General features: G+C 41.6%; 1 protein-coding gene across 4 annotated transcripts in view; it reads left to right on the forward strand.

The window, feature by feature from the left end:
- The first annotated feature begins 10,586 nt into the window (after positions 1 to 10,586).
- Positions 10,587 to 15,826, forward strand: part of PIK3C2A (phosphatidylinositol-4-phosphate 3-kinase catalytic subunit type 2 alpha) — a 50,753-nt gene continuing 45,513 nt past the window's right edge. For 3 of the 4 annotated variants that reach the window (XM_050336347.1, XM_050336350.1, XM_050336349.1), the window contains exon 1: positions 10,587 to 10,666. The gene's annotated coding sequence lies outside the window, so the exon portion shown is untranslated. Of the gene's footprint in view, positions 10,667 to 11,105; positions 11,221 to 15,826 lie in introns of those variants that run through there. The other variant, XM_050336348.1, reaches the window with a different exon arrangement.

Below are 15,826 nucleotides of genomic sequence, written 5' to 3' on the forward strand. Positions count from 1 at the left end.
TCAGTCTAACTGAAACCACTCTGCAATTGTTCCTTGTTGTAAAAGTGTTATCAAACTCCTTCTGTGAGCCTCAAGATGCAAGTGCATAGTTTCATTTAAGAAATGGGGTGGGTTCAGTTGCCCCATTACCAGGGGACTGGAAGGCATGTCTCACAACAGTCCCTTTTCAGCTTTCTGTGGTGTGGCTGAGCCTCTCACCAAAACTTCTTGAGTCATCCTTCCCCAACATACCCAAAAACTTGTGCAGTCTCCACACAGAATGGAATGGCTATACTTGCAGAGATGGAAACAAATATTACTTCCCATGTTACTTTTTAATTAATGCTGTTTTATGATGTTTTAAGGAACTTGACCAACTGAAGTGACTGCACAAATTCTGTTTAGATACTCACAGTCTTAGGCTTTATCATCTGGTAAAGGCGAAATTTCCATTCATATTAATGACTTAAGATATAGGGTTCCTCATAGGGCTCAAATTTTGGGCAAGTATTGATGTCTTGCATCAAAGTATTCTGACTTGTGTACCTCTAAATGTGACTAGTAGACTGCAGTCAAGTTATTTAATAATTTCAAGCTTTTCAAAGCCAGTGAAGATATCAGCATCCAATTCTTTTAAATCCTCCTTTACTACAACAGTCCAAAGCATTGATTTCCAGTGCTTAATGATCACAGAGGGATGCACAGTTTAAACGTGGCTTTAAAAAAAAAAAGCTTTCAATATAAGCTTTACCTCTGTCATCACATCTGTCTGCCTTTTGCCATTAGGCAGGCAGTGTATTTACCTTTGAAGTCCTGAATTTGCAAAGGTGCCACTCATGCTCTATTAGTCCTCTCTAATCTCCATGTGTACACTTAGTTGAGAGCATAATGCAAGATTTGTTCTTAATTTTAAACTAATGGTTTCTAATGAGTTGCAGGGTTTTCAATGTTGTAAAAGTCTGTTTTCATCTTAAATGACTGGGTCTGGGTCACTAAAATGGTAGATGGTGAAATAATCTAGCAAGCTTATTTCAGTTTCCCTAACCTATATAATTAGTTGAGGGGAAAATAAGGAAGAACGTGGAAAAATGTTATTCACTAACTCCAAACAGTGAATTCTCTGAACTGTGATATCTGAGATTGAAATATTTCTGAAGTAATTTAGTGTCAAAAGCAACTTTCTGGAAACAATCTAATACTTAGAGAAGAGCCTGTGGGAAGCTGGATATCTGAGCTCTGGCCTTAACCACATCCCACCATGTGGCCTGGTTTTCAGGGGCTGAATATACTCCAGAGTCTGCTGCAAATCCCCTTTATTGAGGGGTCAGATGGAATCTGAACAAATTACATTATGACACACACAGTCACAGAAACAGACAGTTTAAGCTTTTTTGCTCTGCTTCTTTCTGTCCAATCTTCCTTCCTTTCTTCCTTGCTTCCTTCCTTCTTCTGAATGCAATATAATACCTTTTAAGACTGGCCATAACAGATTCCAAACTCCCAGGGATGTTTTAATTATCCATGAGATCAACCCTGTCAATTCTGATGCAACTAGAAAATGAGTAAAGCTTAATTTCTACTAAAATCAGGTTAAAGGAGGATTCTTTAAATGCTTTCAGTGTAATCCCTCTACAGCTGTCAGGCTATCTGTCCTTTTCCTTAGAAAACTGTGCATTGACTCCAGAGCTCATGAAACTGTGATGTAAGAAAAAATAAGGATGTAGGAGTGGTATAATTGAGAATAGGATTTTTAGCCTATTTTAGCCAATTGCATTGCATTTGTGATAGCAATAAATTTAGGGGAAAAAAAGAACCCCATCTGTTTCACATCTGTACCTTCCCCTTTAGTGAAGGCTGTATGCATACTCAAAAATATCCAGGGAATTCTCTAAAAGGCTGTTTATGTTTCAGATATTTTCAGGGTTGAAAAAAAGTCAACTTCTTGTCTGTCTTTAGAACAAGCTATTAAAGTCTCTCTCAACCAAAGAGAGGGGTCAGGGATGATCAGTACTGCATGTTCTCTGCTGCTCTAGAAAGATGTAGTAGCCAGGAACTGCACTCAATACTTCACTGCATGGTTGGGCCATTTTGTAAGACTAACATGTCAGTAATTATTCAGGTTTTAAATGTCACCTGGTTTTAGAAAAATACTGGCTTTTCTGACTTAAACCTTGTGGATTTTCAAAGGTTTTTAATATTAGATAGGAGGTAGGCACTGTACTTCACAGTCTCATGACTGAGAGTTGGACTTGATTTTAATAATGTGAGATTAAGGAGGACAGGATGCCCTTGCTAACAGAGAATGCACAAATAGCTGGAGGATCTAACTTTTCATTAGTGTGGTATTTTAACATGTAGCTTTCACAGGTTATGGATTCAGCCAGGAACCTTTGGGGGATGCCAAAACACTGCAGGTGGGTTCCTCCATTGGTTTTAGTGAGAGGAAGCAAAGATAATTTGGGGAGTCTAAGGCTATGCTTTCATGGAAATGGAAACTACAGCAGAATTTTCATTCATTTAAGCACAAAACCAAGATCATGCCTAATGCCATGCTTAATGATGGATTCCTGACTTGGATGATTAATTTCTGCTCTTCCAAAACACTACACAGTATTCTAAGAGAAGTAGTGTTTGCAGGTACCATATATACATTTTTTTTTCTGAAAGGGTTGGGATTTAGTTAAATACTCACTTCTATTAGAAGTAATATTTGCAAGTGACATGTACACAATTAAATAATTTTTCCCAAAAGGTTTGAGTTTCAGTTAAAATGAGGTAGCTTTCCATTTAGTAGTTTCTAAGAGTCATTAGACCATCCTATATTTTCACTACACGCACACATTTAACTTAAATGCTTGCTGCACTGTGGCAAATTAGGTTGGTATCATAGGCAGAATTATCCAATGGCACTACTGAAGTGTCATTCCTTTATCTGTATCCTTCAGCTACTCTTCAATGTATTTCTCAAGCAAAGGCCAATTACTATTCAAAAATCATATTACAGTTATATTTGGGAAATCTGCAGTTTTCTTACCATTAATACTTTCAATTGTTTCCATACTGCCTGTGCTCTTCTTACTTAGGACAAGTGCTATATTTCTCTGTAGCCTGATGTGTCCCTGTTTCATTGCAGAAGGATGACTGTGGATCCCGAGAAAGTTTGCTGACAGGTGATTTCTCTGACACCTTGAAAGACAAGAAGGGACATTCCCAACATGTTCTGCACACCCACACCTGGGTGCACCAGCTCAATCCAGACAAAGTTCATTATACCTTCGGTAGAATTATTCTGATGGATGGAGTATCCACAAAGGGTTTGTAAGGAGGCCAGAACTGTGTGGTGTGACAATCAGCTGTCCTCCTTCTGGAAGTTTCCCAGTGAGCTGTGCATGCATGAACACACATTACGTTTTTTCCTCCTGCACACAAATGCTCTGTGTCAAGTTGTTTGAGTGAGTTGTGACACGTATTAATGTTGTTGGCTTCTAATGTTGTTGGGTTCTTTCCACTGGGGGCTGACTACTGCAGTCCCATTGGAAAAGTTTTCCACCAAACTCAGAAATAACTTTCATTAAAACTCTACCCAGACACCCTCAAGCATGGGTGTTTTTCTACTCATGAAAGTAAGCAGCAAAGAAAGGCAATAAATCCCTTTGAATAATGTGCCAGTGCTCTACTGTTACATAACTGTCATTCCTAAGTAAAAGATGCCTATTTACCAATTAAAAAATAATGGCAAGGATTTAAGGGATTTTAAATTAATTCTGCTGCTTCCAGAATATCTGTAAGATAAAATCTGTTAAGTTTGGATCATTGACCCTTAACCTGAAAACTGGTTTTACAAATGTCCTCCAGGAAACACACTGAGTACTTAACTTCCCCTATGAAAACTACAAAAAATTGTATACCTAAATACAAGGATTAAGGGCCAGAGACATGATGGATTCAGACTTGGACAGGGATATGAAAACACCTCATTAGAATGTACTTGATAGGATAATTTCTTTTCACCAATATACACTGTGTGACTACAAATAAATGGAGGACTTAAGGAATTGTTCGATATTTTTGTAATAGTAGAATATTTCCATTGCCTTGAAATGCTTAAAGAACTGTGAAGTTTTGTTACTGATGGGGTTACTGCAAGAAGCCTCATGCAATTAACTTACACCACAAAGGAAACACCAGATTTTGTGAGGGAGGGCTTGGATCTTCCATGGAGCTGCAGGAATTTGGGCAGCTGGGAGAAGACCCTGTAGCCTCTTTCTTAGCAGCCTTCCAAAGAGATCACTGTTGAAGTCTCTTGTGTAAGACTCCTCCAGGACTCCTACTACCTGTAAGACCAGGTAGTGCTGGTCTGTTTGTTTTAAACTCTGATACAGGATAATTCAAGTGGGTAGTCAATATGAAGTTTTATCATCCTCTGTCCTTGGATGTCTGATTAAGCATGACTTGCTGTCATTGGGATTTTAAATGCCAGAAGGCTTCCCAATTACCTCAATTACCTGTGCCCAAGGAATGATTGCTATTTCCAGGCACGCATCCTGTTGCCCGCAGTTTCTCACTCAGGTTTTTCTGGCATCATTCTTACATTAATAGCCCTTACCACAGCATACTACAGACTAACAACTATCCCACGGTACCTCCTGAGTACATTGCAGCACTGACAGAGTTCCTGTATGTGTTTTCTAACTTTCCTGCTTCCACTCTATTCTAGGAACTTTATTTTATTTAAAACCCTCAAATGATAGAAATCATGCATATCACATAGAACACATCCTATCAAAAAAAAAATTTACTGAAATGTCTTCTCTGATTAAATAGACCATCTGTAAAAGGGAGTTATATGGGGAAAAAAAAGTAGATTAAAAAGTTATCACGAAGTATTTACAGAAAAACGAGGAGTGAAATGTGTCAAATTGTTTCTGTTCAGTTCCCTGTTCTAGTAGCTCATCTGGACATAACTGATTTGATAAAATATGGGTGAATGTGAAAAATATTTTATGAATTTCAAATTTATGCCCTGTCATGCAATTTTGTACAGAATTTTGCCTAAACTGTGTGGGACCTACAGTTTCTGTGCCAAGATCTGTAGTAATATTTTGGCTTCTAATGCCTAAATTCCTGTTTACTGAAGCAGGACCTGGGCCCTCAGAAAGAAACCCAAGGCAATATTTTACTTGCACTTGAAACTATCACCATCTGGTTTTGTGGTTTTTGTTGGAGAACAGAATTTTCTGGTTATATTTAATCCTTAACTATGTAACAGATATATAGCCAGCAGATATTGTATAGATTTTGAGATCCATATGCAGACCTTAGACATGCTGAAAACATATGCAAACTGTTGCATAACAGTGAAACAATAAAAACATAACCACAGCCTAATTTTTCTTTCATTCATTACTAACACTGCTATCCCCTTTCTCCATGAAAGAAATCCACAGTGAAATATTAATAGGAACATGCTGTTGACTAAACATCTGCAGATCTAAGTAACAGCCAAGGATAAACACCAAGACACTAAGGAAAAGAAAAGTGAGTATTAGAGTTCAAAATTACAAAAAAAAAAAAAGGCATTGAAAGACTAATCTAGGAAATGATACTGAATTTTCTAAAGTCATCGTTTTTGAGGAAGTAATACAATCTTTCTTTCTTTAGGAGTAAATAAGAACCTGTCTCCCTCTGCTGGTTTTCAGAGAAAAAAAAGTTTATAGATACTAAAAAATTCCTAGCAGAACTTTTGATGCAAATCATCAAGTGTTCCAGAATTAGATCTTAAAACTTGTTGCCTTCAAATGCATAGGGATCACATTGAGGTGAGTATTGATTAGCTGAGGATTGGTAGACTTTTGTAGTGTTTATTTCTGTTTAAGGTTAGTTTATCAGTATATATAACATGATTTCTTTCTATGTACATCTTTAAGAAAATATAACAAGATAAACTTAAGCTGTTTTTCCTTTAATTCAAACATCCTGAAGAGCAGCCTAACACTGGAGTCATAGATGTAGACACATAATTTTCCTTCCCTGCATAGTCTGAGTTTGTGCACTTTACAATTCAAATAAAGCCTTTCTCTTTCACATACGAGTTTCTAAACTGCTCCATCGTAGGTCACAGGTCGTAAAGCTTTCGAAGACACACACAAGAAGGGCTACAGGACTGAGCACAGCTCACTGGCTGTGACAAGTGCAGGAGGGTTCTTTGGGATTGTAATGGTGAGGTTGGCCGCTCTCTGCGCCAGGGGGTGCTCACAACGAGTTGGCTCCTCCTGCTCCAGGGGCTGCTCACACCGGGCTGCAACGCAGCGATGCACCCCCTTCCCCGCCGAGCTGTCACTTCGCCGTGCCATTCTCCCAGACCGCTCCACGAGGCGGTGAGACACCCACACGTGGTGTGTGCCACGGAGAGTGTCTCAGCAGGTGAGCTTTGTGTTGCAATCTGCATCCCGATGAACGAACGCTCGGGAATTTCCACGCCGCACCGCGTTCTGGAACACGTCATGGATTCTGTGAAAATGGTTTTTGTCCTTGGTACAATACGCTCCTTCTTCCTACTGTGGGAGGAAATGTATTTGTCCTTTAATAATTCCTGTGCTCCTACTAACACTTTCTCATACAGAAAGAGGATACTCTAACAATAGATATCGAGTTTATTCCTTCCAGTTAAAGGCAAGTAGCAATTCCAGTAGTTCAATTGAGGCATTCATCTGTTAAATATGAAGAGCTTACATAAAAGCATTTTAGGCTGAGAAGAAAATTAAGGAAATTTTGGGTTTAAAGTGGGTTGTTTGGGGGGTTTTATGTGTTGTTCCTTTTTGTTTTGATGGGGGGTGTTTTGTTGGTTTGTTTCTTGTTTTATTTTGATTTTTGTTTTTATTGTTAATTGTCACAACACATTTGTTAAGCTTTGTTACATGTAGCCAACGTTTTGGTCTAGGTATACATCAAGCTTCCTTGTATCCTAAGTATGGTTTTTAAAGGCATCTGCCAGATGCAGTTTGTTGCATTTCGAGTTAATGCCAGCGTCCGTGTTGTTAGTTATGCAAGTTGATTTGATTTTTGCATATGTTGTGTGGGAATGCTTTTGGGATGTTTGAGTATCAACATAGTGAGCACAGCGCTTACTTTCTCCAAATATTTGACCCAAATCTCTCGTTTATTCTGCCTGTGTTATGCAATTTAACTTTTCATAAAAATGTTACTTAATAACTTGTGGGTTTTTTACATGATATAGCTTTACCCTGTGGCATTTGGTCAATATATCGCAGACAAGACACACAGTAGCAAGACAGTGAGCTCTGCTAAGACACACATATTGTGCATTGCTTTTGCACGGGTGTATTAATAACTTCCTGTATGAGAAATACTTTAAACCTGATGTCATGTTTGCATGCGGGAATGTGTAACTTGTAACCATCCATTCCTAAGCAAGTCTGCAGGCTATGCCATTGTTCTCTTCCTTGACTCTACTCTCTAGGATATAGAGTCACTCTACCTGGAACCTGAGCTTCCAATGTCAGCCACTTCTCTCTCTTGAAGCAGAGCTATTTTAGCTGCCCAGCTATGGAGAACACTACATGGTATCTGATATACAGATGCTGTTTCTAAAACTGGCTGGTACTGGCTTTAGAGTGCACCCAGTAATTGGTACATATGTAATGTGAATTTAGCTGAGAAACAATGAAAGCAGAGGCAAAAGTACTGATGTTGGGGTTGCTCTTCAGTGTAAGGTACTGGCCTGTATCAGCACTAGGGAAATGACTGTCTCCTGTATTCGGCACTGGTGAGGTCACACCTCAAATACTATGCCCAGTTCTGGGCCCCTCAATTCAGGAAAGATATTGAGGTTCTGGAGCATCTCCAGAGAAGGGCAACAGAGCTCCAGAAAGGTCTGGAACACAAGTCCTCTGAGGAGCAGCTGAGGGAGCTGGGGGTGTTTAGCCTGGAGAAAAGGAGGATCAGGTGTGACCTTACTGCTTTCTACAACGACCTGAGAGGAGATTGTAGCCAGGTGCAGGTTGGCCTCTTCTCCTAGGCAACCAGTGACAAGAGAAGAGGAAATGGTTTCAGGTTGTGCCACGGGATGTTCAGGGTTAAATTATTAAAATAAATGCAGAATAGTAGGAAAAATTTCTGACAAGAATGAAATAATTTCTAAGGAAAGACATGGAAGGTTCTTACAGTTATCATGGCACTGCTAGGCAGGCTTGATAATACTCTAAAATTCTGCTCTAATCCACAGAATGAACCAAATCACTTTCCTGTCTCAACTAGTACAATTCAAATTTGACCTGCTTGTACTGTCACATATTACATAACATGATGGAGATTGATCAGTCAAAGAGTCATGATTGTAGAAGCATAGAATCATAGAATGGCTTGGGTTGGAAGGGACTTAAAGATCATGCTAATTCCAACATGATCTTGTTGAAATTGTTGGATGTAGCAGCTGCCTTTTGCTCAGTCTAAGCAGATTAATGCTCCTTTCGTTAGAGATGGATGAAACATCAAAAAATGGTTGTCCCAGGGCTAAACCATGTGGCCAGTGAGTCGGAGGTGTAATTGGGAGCAGTTTAATGTGACCTGCATGTGAAGGGGAAAGCAGCATAAGCACCATGGTACTGGTTTGCACCAGGAGCTGCTGGCCTTTGACGATCCTAGTAAGAAAGGCACTGTGCCTCTGTGAAGTATCATTTAAACTGCTGTTTATTACAATCAGCACTATGAGGAAAGAGAGGATAGCACAGATAATCTTACACCCCTACACATGCTGGAAACCCTCAGCTGTGCAGCATCAAGCGGGCACAGCACACTCTACAGAACCCACCCCTAGAAAAGGGTTTCCCATGTCAGCTGTTACAGGATTTTCTTACAAGGCAATAATTCTGTCTATTATTTCTACTGACAAATGGAAAGGGTGTTGACATGGGAAGCTCTTTTCTGCACTTCTGGATAAAGCCAAGGACACACAGATGGTGCAATCACTGGTACCAAGTGGGAGCTGCCCACAAACTCTCAGGACAATAGGCTACAAAGTTTATCCTGTGGCCAAGGGAGACAAAACAGGTCTGAAGGCCGGGCAGCATAGCACAGTCTGGTTGTTATGTGGGTCACTAACTCCTCCAAACACAGTGCTCTTGGGGCCAAAATCACCACAGGAGCCCAGCAGAGGGGGTGGCCAGGAGACACGACTGCCAGAAGAAACACTCTAAAATGCAATCTGAAAAGAAGGTATATTTGGGCAGGCAGTCTGGAAAGAAACCTGGAGCTTGAGAGAAAAGTAGTTTTCTTCTACTGTATTCAAAATTGGAGCAGAATTGGCTTATTGATTGTCAATACTGGAATGGCACTAGAAAGGATTGATTTCTCCTCTTACTGACAGCCTGAAAAAACCCTGATCACAAGCGTAGTAAAAACTCTAGCAATTTTTTTAATCTGTGTAATTAAAGAGTCATGCCTATGATGCTTGTCCAGGAACACATTTTGTGTCAGCCCTCCAATTTTACATTTTGCTTTTGTTGAAATCACCAGCAAGGGCTTTCATTGACCTTACTGGTGCCAGGTCAAGATTTATCCAATAGAGAATGCTTAGATGCTAAAATGGTGGGACTTATATACAATCACAGAGAAAATGTCATTGTCAGCAGTGTATTTCTGACTAATTTTTGTTAATTCATTTCTATAGTAGCTTCTAAACTGACATTTTTTCCTGTGTCTCCTACGCTGCATTAAGGGTTTTGTATTTTTCAGAATTTTGGTGTGCTAGAAGTGCTGAATAAATACCAATAGGCATAAACTGAGTTCTTATTTTAAGTAGTATCCCCTAAGTGGATGGAATATAAAGTTATTCCCTCTGGAACTCTTTTACATCTACATTACAAATCATATTGTTACTTTTAAATGCCTGTGACAACTTTTAATTTGATCTTATGAAAGGCCCATTGTCTAAACTTTGTATAAAATCCCACATGCAATACTTTTAGGCATACCCGAAGCATTATGTTCTTTTGAAGCTATTGTGAAGGTCAAACCAAAATATTTGGTCTTTTTTTTTGAAACGCGTTGGTATGTCAGGAAGGTTGGAGCTGTCAACAGGGATCTGCCCGTGCCGGATAAGAAGTTCCGTAAGTTAAACTAAGCAAAATTCTGTGGAGTGGAACAGAACAGAATGCAGTGAAACAAACCACTGGGGTCGGGAAATGGCAAGTGGTGAAAGTATTTATGCCCGAAGCCCAGACCCGTGTGCCGGGGGCTCCTCCAGCGTCACTGCCCGGCCCCGGCCCCGGCGCGTCCCGGCCCTTCCCCCGCTCCCGGCGGCTGAGGAAGTCCATTGTGTCCGCGGCCGTCCCCCCCCCGACGGACATTTCTGGTGCGTTGAGCAAGTTCCCAGCCATGCCGAGCATTCCTGGGAAGATCGGGCGATAAGGGGAGGAAATGACGGAGAGTCACCCCAGCGCCACCACCCGGCCCCCGCGGCTCAGGGGCTCGGCCACCCCCGCGCCGGGGCCGGACCCCGTGCGGGGCGGGGCGGGCCCAGGTGAGGCGGGGCCGGGCCCGGGGCCGGTCGGAGCGCAGTGCCCGCCCCCCCGCGGCCCGGCGGAAGTGAGCGCACGGCGGGGCGGGGGAGCCGCCCGCAGCCTGGAGCGCTCCCGGCGGGAGCGGCGGCGCCGGGGGAATGGCCGAGGTAGGCGCGGGCAGCTCCCGCCGCCGTGGGTTGGGTCTGGTTGGGCCGGGCGGGGCCGGGCCGGGCCGGGCCGGGCCGGGCCGGGCCGGGCCGAGCCGAGGACTCCGCGCTGTCCCTGTCCCTCCCCGCCGCGCTCCGCTTTGCACCCCGCGCCCCTCGCCGCCCGGGTGTCGCCCCGCCGGGACCCTTCGGCCTCGGGGCGCTCCCGCTGCCGGCCCGGGCTCGGCCGCGGCCGGAGCTGCCCGCGCTGCCGGGCGGCACCTGCGGGCGGCGGGGCCCGGGGGCTGCGGTGCCCGCACGGCCCGGCCCGTCCCGTCGCCGCCGCTCGGGGTCTGTGCGGGCTCTGCCTGCGGGACGTGCTTCCTTCCAGCGGGGAGCTGCGCGTCCGGAGAGCCGTCCGGGGGAGCGGAGCTGCCCGCGCCCCGCAGGTGCCGGAGGTGGTTTTTGGACCCGGGGGTGAAGTCTCCGGGGTGCGGGGAGCTGTCACCGGCTCGGGGCAGGGAGGCTCGCCCTGCGTAGGGGACACCTTGGCGGTCGCTGCAGGAACCCACCAGGTTTACGTTTCCTTTTTCTTCGTCTCCTTGTTGGCTTTTGAGGGGGTTCGCTTGCCCCGGGTTGGTGCGTTACTGTGGTTTCAGAGAAGTTGGATGTTTACAAAGCTGATCCTTAAACAGCTCTGCTGTTTTCTCCGGGAGCTTTTCCTATATTACTAGTGAAATATGGAAGCGTGTGACTGGCTTACTGTTCTTGACTCGATCGAGTTTATTATTCTGCATCAACACAATAAAAACAGTATACCTGCACCTTTGTTAGCACAAGTAGCCTCCCAGTCCAGCTATGCTGTTGTTGGGGAAAGGATGTGGTATAAGATGTACTCAAAAGAAAAGAGTTTGGAAGAAAAAAACCCATGGTTTTCCTCGTAATTATATTACATATTACAAGTGTGATGCTAGAGAATAGCACAAACTGTTTTGGAGTAGGGGAGAGTGCAGAGGTTTTAAATAAGAACCTTGCATGTTTAATGCAGATCTTTTTCCAAAAGGAACTGAAAATTCAAGAAAAAACGTGTGATGTTTGTACAAGATATTGTGCAATATTCGCTTAGAATATAAACTCTGTTCAGGAGTTGTAGTGGTGGATGATTTATGAAGAATCCAAAGGGGAAGCAGAAATGGGGCAGGGGAAATGAAATCAGACAGACAAAAGTATTTTGTTAGTTGGCTTTGAAGGCAACTATGTCCTTTATTCCCCTGACACTGAGAGTGGGCCTGGAAAAAACTTTATTATGCATCTGGAAGGAGCAGTTGCTTAAATTGAGATCAGTTAAATTGGAGAACACTTAGCACATTTGTGGGAGGGGGAAAAGGGACTGTAATTGCCACCAAGTTCTGTTCTTTGTGGTTTGGGGTTTTGTTTTTTCTCCTAAAAGCAATTTGAAGCAAAGCTAGTAAGGAGAAGTGAACAGTGAAAGAAAGTTGCATGGAAGAGGAAGGCAGTGAGAGAAAACATAGGGAGACTGATAAATACTTGAAGTTAAGTGCCCCTTTGAAGATGGGACCATGAACCAGGCAACTAATAGGTTATTTAGAGTCCCATCTTCTTAAATGGTGTACTATGTTTGAATTTTACATTCAGATTTCTTTTACATTCTTTTACATCGCTTAAAGATGATTGTTTATAAAAAATACATAGATCTCTAAAAAGATTTATAATTTTGATTGATTTAATAAAATAGATTTGCCCTTCTTAATTACAATGCAGTAGTAATCCTGATTTAGATACCTGAGGTTCCTCTTTCCTTTGGGTTATTATTGTCATTATTAAGAACTTAAATGTTCATCAGTAGAGTTAATCAGTGTATTTAAATTAATGATTTAGTTATTTTTATCTGATTTGAGTAGCATTCTCTGTCCTAATAAAGGTAACTAAATGCCTTAAATGGAAAATTATGCATTTCAAAATGTCAAGTAAAAAAATATTTTCTGAATTTGTGGTACTTTGTTTCTTACTTCTCAAACTAAGTTGAAACAGGTGATATTTCTTAGCCAGTGCTGCTATTATATCTGCTGTCTAGCTGGCAAAACTTGGATTAAATAGTTGTTTTAGCAGTAAAAATGCTGAGATGATGTTTTGGAGCTTTTTTTTTTTTTTTTTTTTTGGTCATGTTAGGCTTCTATGTGGGACCAAAACCAGATCGGTGTGGAATTATTTAGAAAAATGAATGCTAAATTTGAATTTTATTCAAGCAGGATTGTATATTTTTTGCCTTTAAGCTCTTAAGGAATCTTAAGGCTGACTTATGGGAGCTTTAAAAATTGCAGTAAATTAGCACTGGTGGGTAGGCCAGTGTAAGTATAACGCTAACATGACTAGAATTCATAAAACATAGTACTCGTTTTAAGGTCAGCCTTAATGACATTCAGATGATGATGTTCCATTTTTTTATTTTAGAAGTATTGTCTTTTAGTGTTTGCAGTCAGTGCAGGAATTACTTGGAATTACTTGGTATTTATTTATTTTTAGAATAGCACAACAAACTTAGAAATGAGACAGTACAGCACAAATGCAAATTGTTTGCTTCGTGGAAGTGTAACTGTAAACACGTTGCTCCATTTTAAGCAGAAGATGTGGATGTGTAATGAATTACCAGAACCAGAGTTCAGTTTTTATCAACAGTGGTCAGTAAAATCAGTCATCTAACAGAGTGTCATCCAGCTCCTTCGTAGGCAAGGAGGTCACAGTGATGTCAGTTTCTGCAGAAGAATGATGAAGTTGTTTCCAGACATGGAAGGGAAGGAGGAAATGTTTCAAAGGGTTCCAGTAATGATAAACCTCCCTCAAACTATAGAAGTTTTAGAATAAAATGCTTTCCTCGAAGCTCACGTTCAAAAAACTTATGAGAAATGTTACTTTGATCTGTACCTTGATCTGTACCTTAGAAATGCGACCTGAAATTATTTCCTTAGATTAAGTTTAGTTTGTTCCAAGTGATGGTCACTTCTGAGTGCTCTCATGGAAGAGTTTGAAATCAAGGGCAAGGGTATGTCTGCATGTTTTCATGTAACTTGTAATTTGAAGTTTACAAACAAACCATCACTTACAAAAACACAGCCGCAACTGGAAACTTGCAGTACGTGGTGTATGAGGGCCTCGTGGTATTTGTGCTCAGAGGATGTCATCTAGAGATTGGTCAGTGCATGATGACCTAGAGTGAACAATTTAGCTTGTAGGTTTTGATATTGTAGTTGATGTTTGTAGGAGGTGCATTTAGAACAGGTTTTTATATATATATATATAAAATAGCTGATGTGATCTTCTGCGTAGATTGTAGTCACAGTGAAGAGCACAGCGTGGTGACAGTGCTGAGTTATGAGGTGAGTGCTGGAAGTTTAGATGAGTTCAGCATGCAGCTGGACAAATTTCTGGATGAAAAAGTTCATCAGGGGTCTTAATCTTACAGAAGTTACCTCAGTATTCAGGAAGTACTTGAGCGGCAAATTAGTGGGGACTAGAAGGGTATTTTGAGGAAGTGTCATGACATGCTTGTTTTGGTTTAGGTTTTTCTCATTTGCATTTCTGAAGCCACCCTTAGAGACAAGATAAGGATGAGATGAACCTTTGGTCTGAGAGGGTGTAGCCACCCTGTTCAGTTTTCTACCTGTGTATTGTTAAAACAAACAAACAAACCTCCCAACAAATAAAACCCCATAATCATTGAATCAATACGTGTAATAAGCATTTAGTATTTTCTAGTGGAAAAAGCAGAAAGATACATGTGAACTGTGTGTTTGTTCTGTCAATTAATAATCAGCAATTCTGCTTCATACTTCTATGAATGCGAGGTTTGTTGACTAAGAAGCATCTGCTGGTTATAACTGAAACTGTGCAAGTTTGCTGCCTGAGGGGAAACTCATCTGCTGAAGCAAGTGGTGGAAATAATTTGGCTACTGCAGCTGAATCGCATTTGGTTAGACTGGTAGGGTGATACTAATAGAGTGATACAGAGTTAAACCTGGGCCAGAGCTGTGGTGTCAACGTTTCGCCTCAGTGCGTGTTTTTGATTATGTTTTGTTGAAGGTGTGTCCTGTGCGCTGCTGCACAGGGAGTAAAGTAAGATCTTTGTGGGGGAGGGTTGTTTTCATCTCCCTGTGTTAACAGCCACTGTACCTTGCATCATGAACTTCCTGCAGTTGGCTGCATTTTGAATGTTTTGTGACATCAGGAGGATATCTGCTGGGCTTACTTAGGGCATATAACTTAAGGCCATGTTGAAACACATTTTTTTCCTGTCTGTGCTGTAGAATGTTATAGACCTATATGAAAGGTCTTTGGGCATTGCTGCCTGAATAAAGCCCTGAGCACCCCTATCACCGTCTCACAGCTGACCCTGCTTTGAGCAGGTAATGAAACTAGAGACCCTCACCAAGGCCCCTCCCAGCCTTAATTGTTCCATCAAAGTGATACTCCAGAATAAAGTTACTTTACAAATCAGGGATTACTGCACCAATTATTTAGCTGGGGAATCAAAATATTTGGGGTAATGGAGGAATAGGAAAAAAAAAAACCACAAAAACGTAAACCAGTAGCTCATGTTGATTCTGTATGAAATATTTTGGGTTACTTTAGTGTTTTCAAGAACCCTTTGAAAAGAGGGATTGGTGGGAAAAGTAGTGAATAGTCAGAGTGACGTGGAGAAAAGCACAACTTCAGACGTATCTGTAAAGCAAGAGAACCAGTAAAAAGTTTGTAAAGCCAACTTCTGAAATGGGGGACTGCAGTTGAAAGCATTATTCTGTGAAGGAGAAACATTGCAACAGAACTAGAATTCTTAGCCTTTGTCAAACAATGCTGCTAATAAGCTTGGCTGTAAGGCATGGAAAAAAAAAATCTTGGCCAAGTACATCAAAATGAAACAGCCTGGGATGCCATCAGTTTGATTATTGCTTTTTTCTGGTACCTGCATCAAGACAATACTGGGCAGGAACAGAATAGCAGGTATGCTGCGAGAGAGCTGAGAACAGAGTAGGGAGAAATACAGGGATACAGAGGTTGGTGAGTGGTTCTGCAGCTGATGGAACCAATGCCAAGTATCCCGTTGATTTGTGTCTTCAGCTGATTGGCTTTAAGGACTTCTTGCCACAGTTCAAGTATTTATAAAGA

The sequence above is a fragment of the Myiozetetes cayanensis genome, unplaced genomic scaffold (assembly GCF_022539395.1).
Source record: "Myiozetetes cayanensis isolate MyiCay16 unplaced genomic scaffold, myiCay2020 scf6-25, whole genome shotgun sequence".
NCBI lineage: Eukaryota > Metazoa > Chordata > Aves > Passeriformes > Tyrannidae > Myiozetetes > Myiozetetes cayanensis.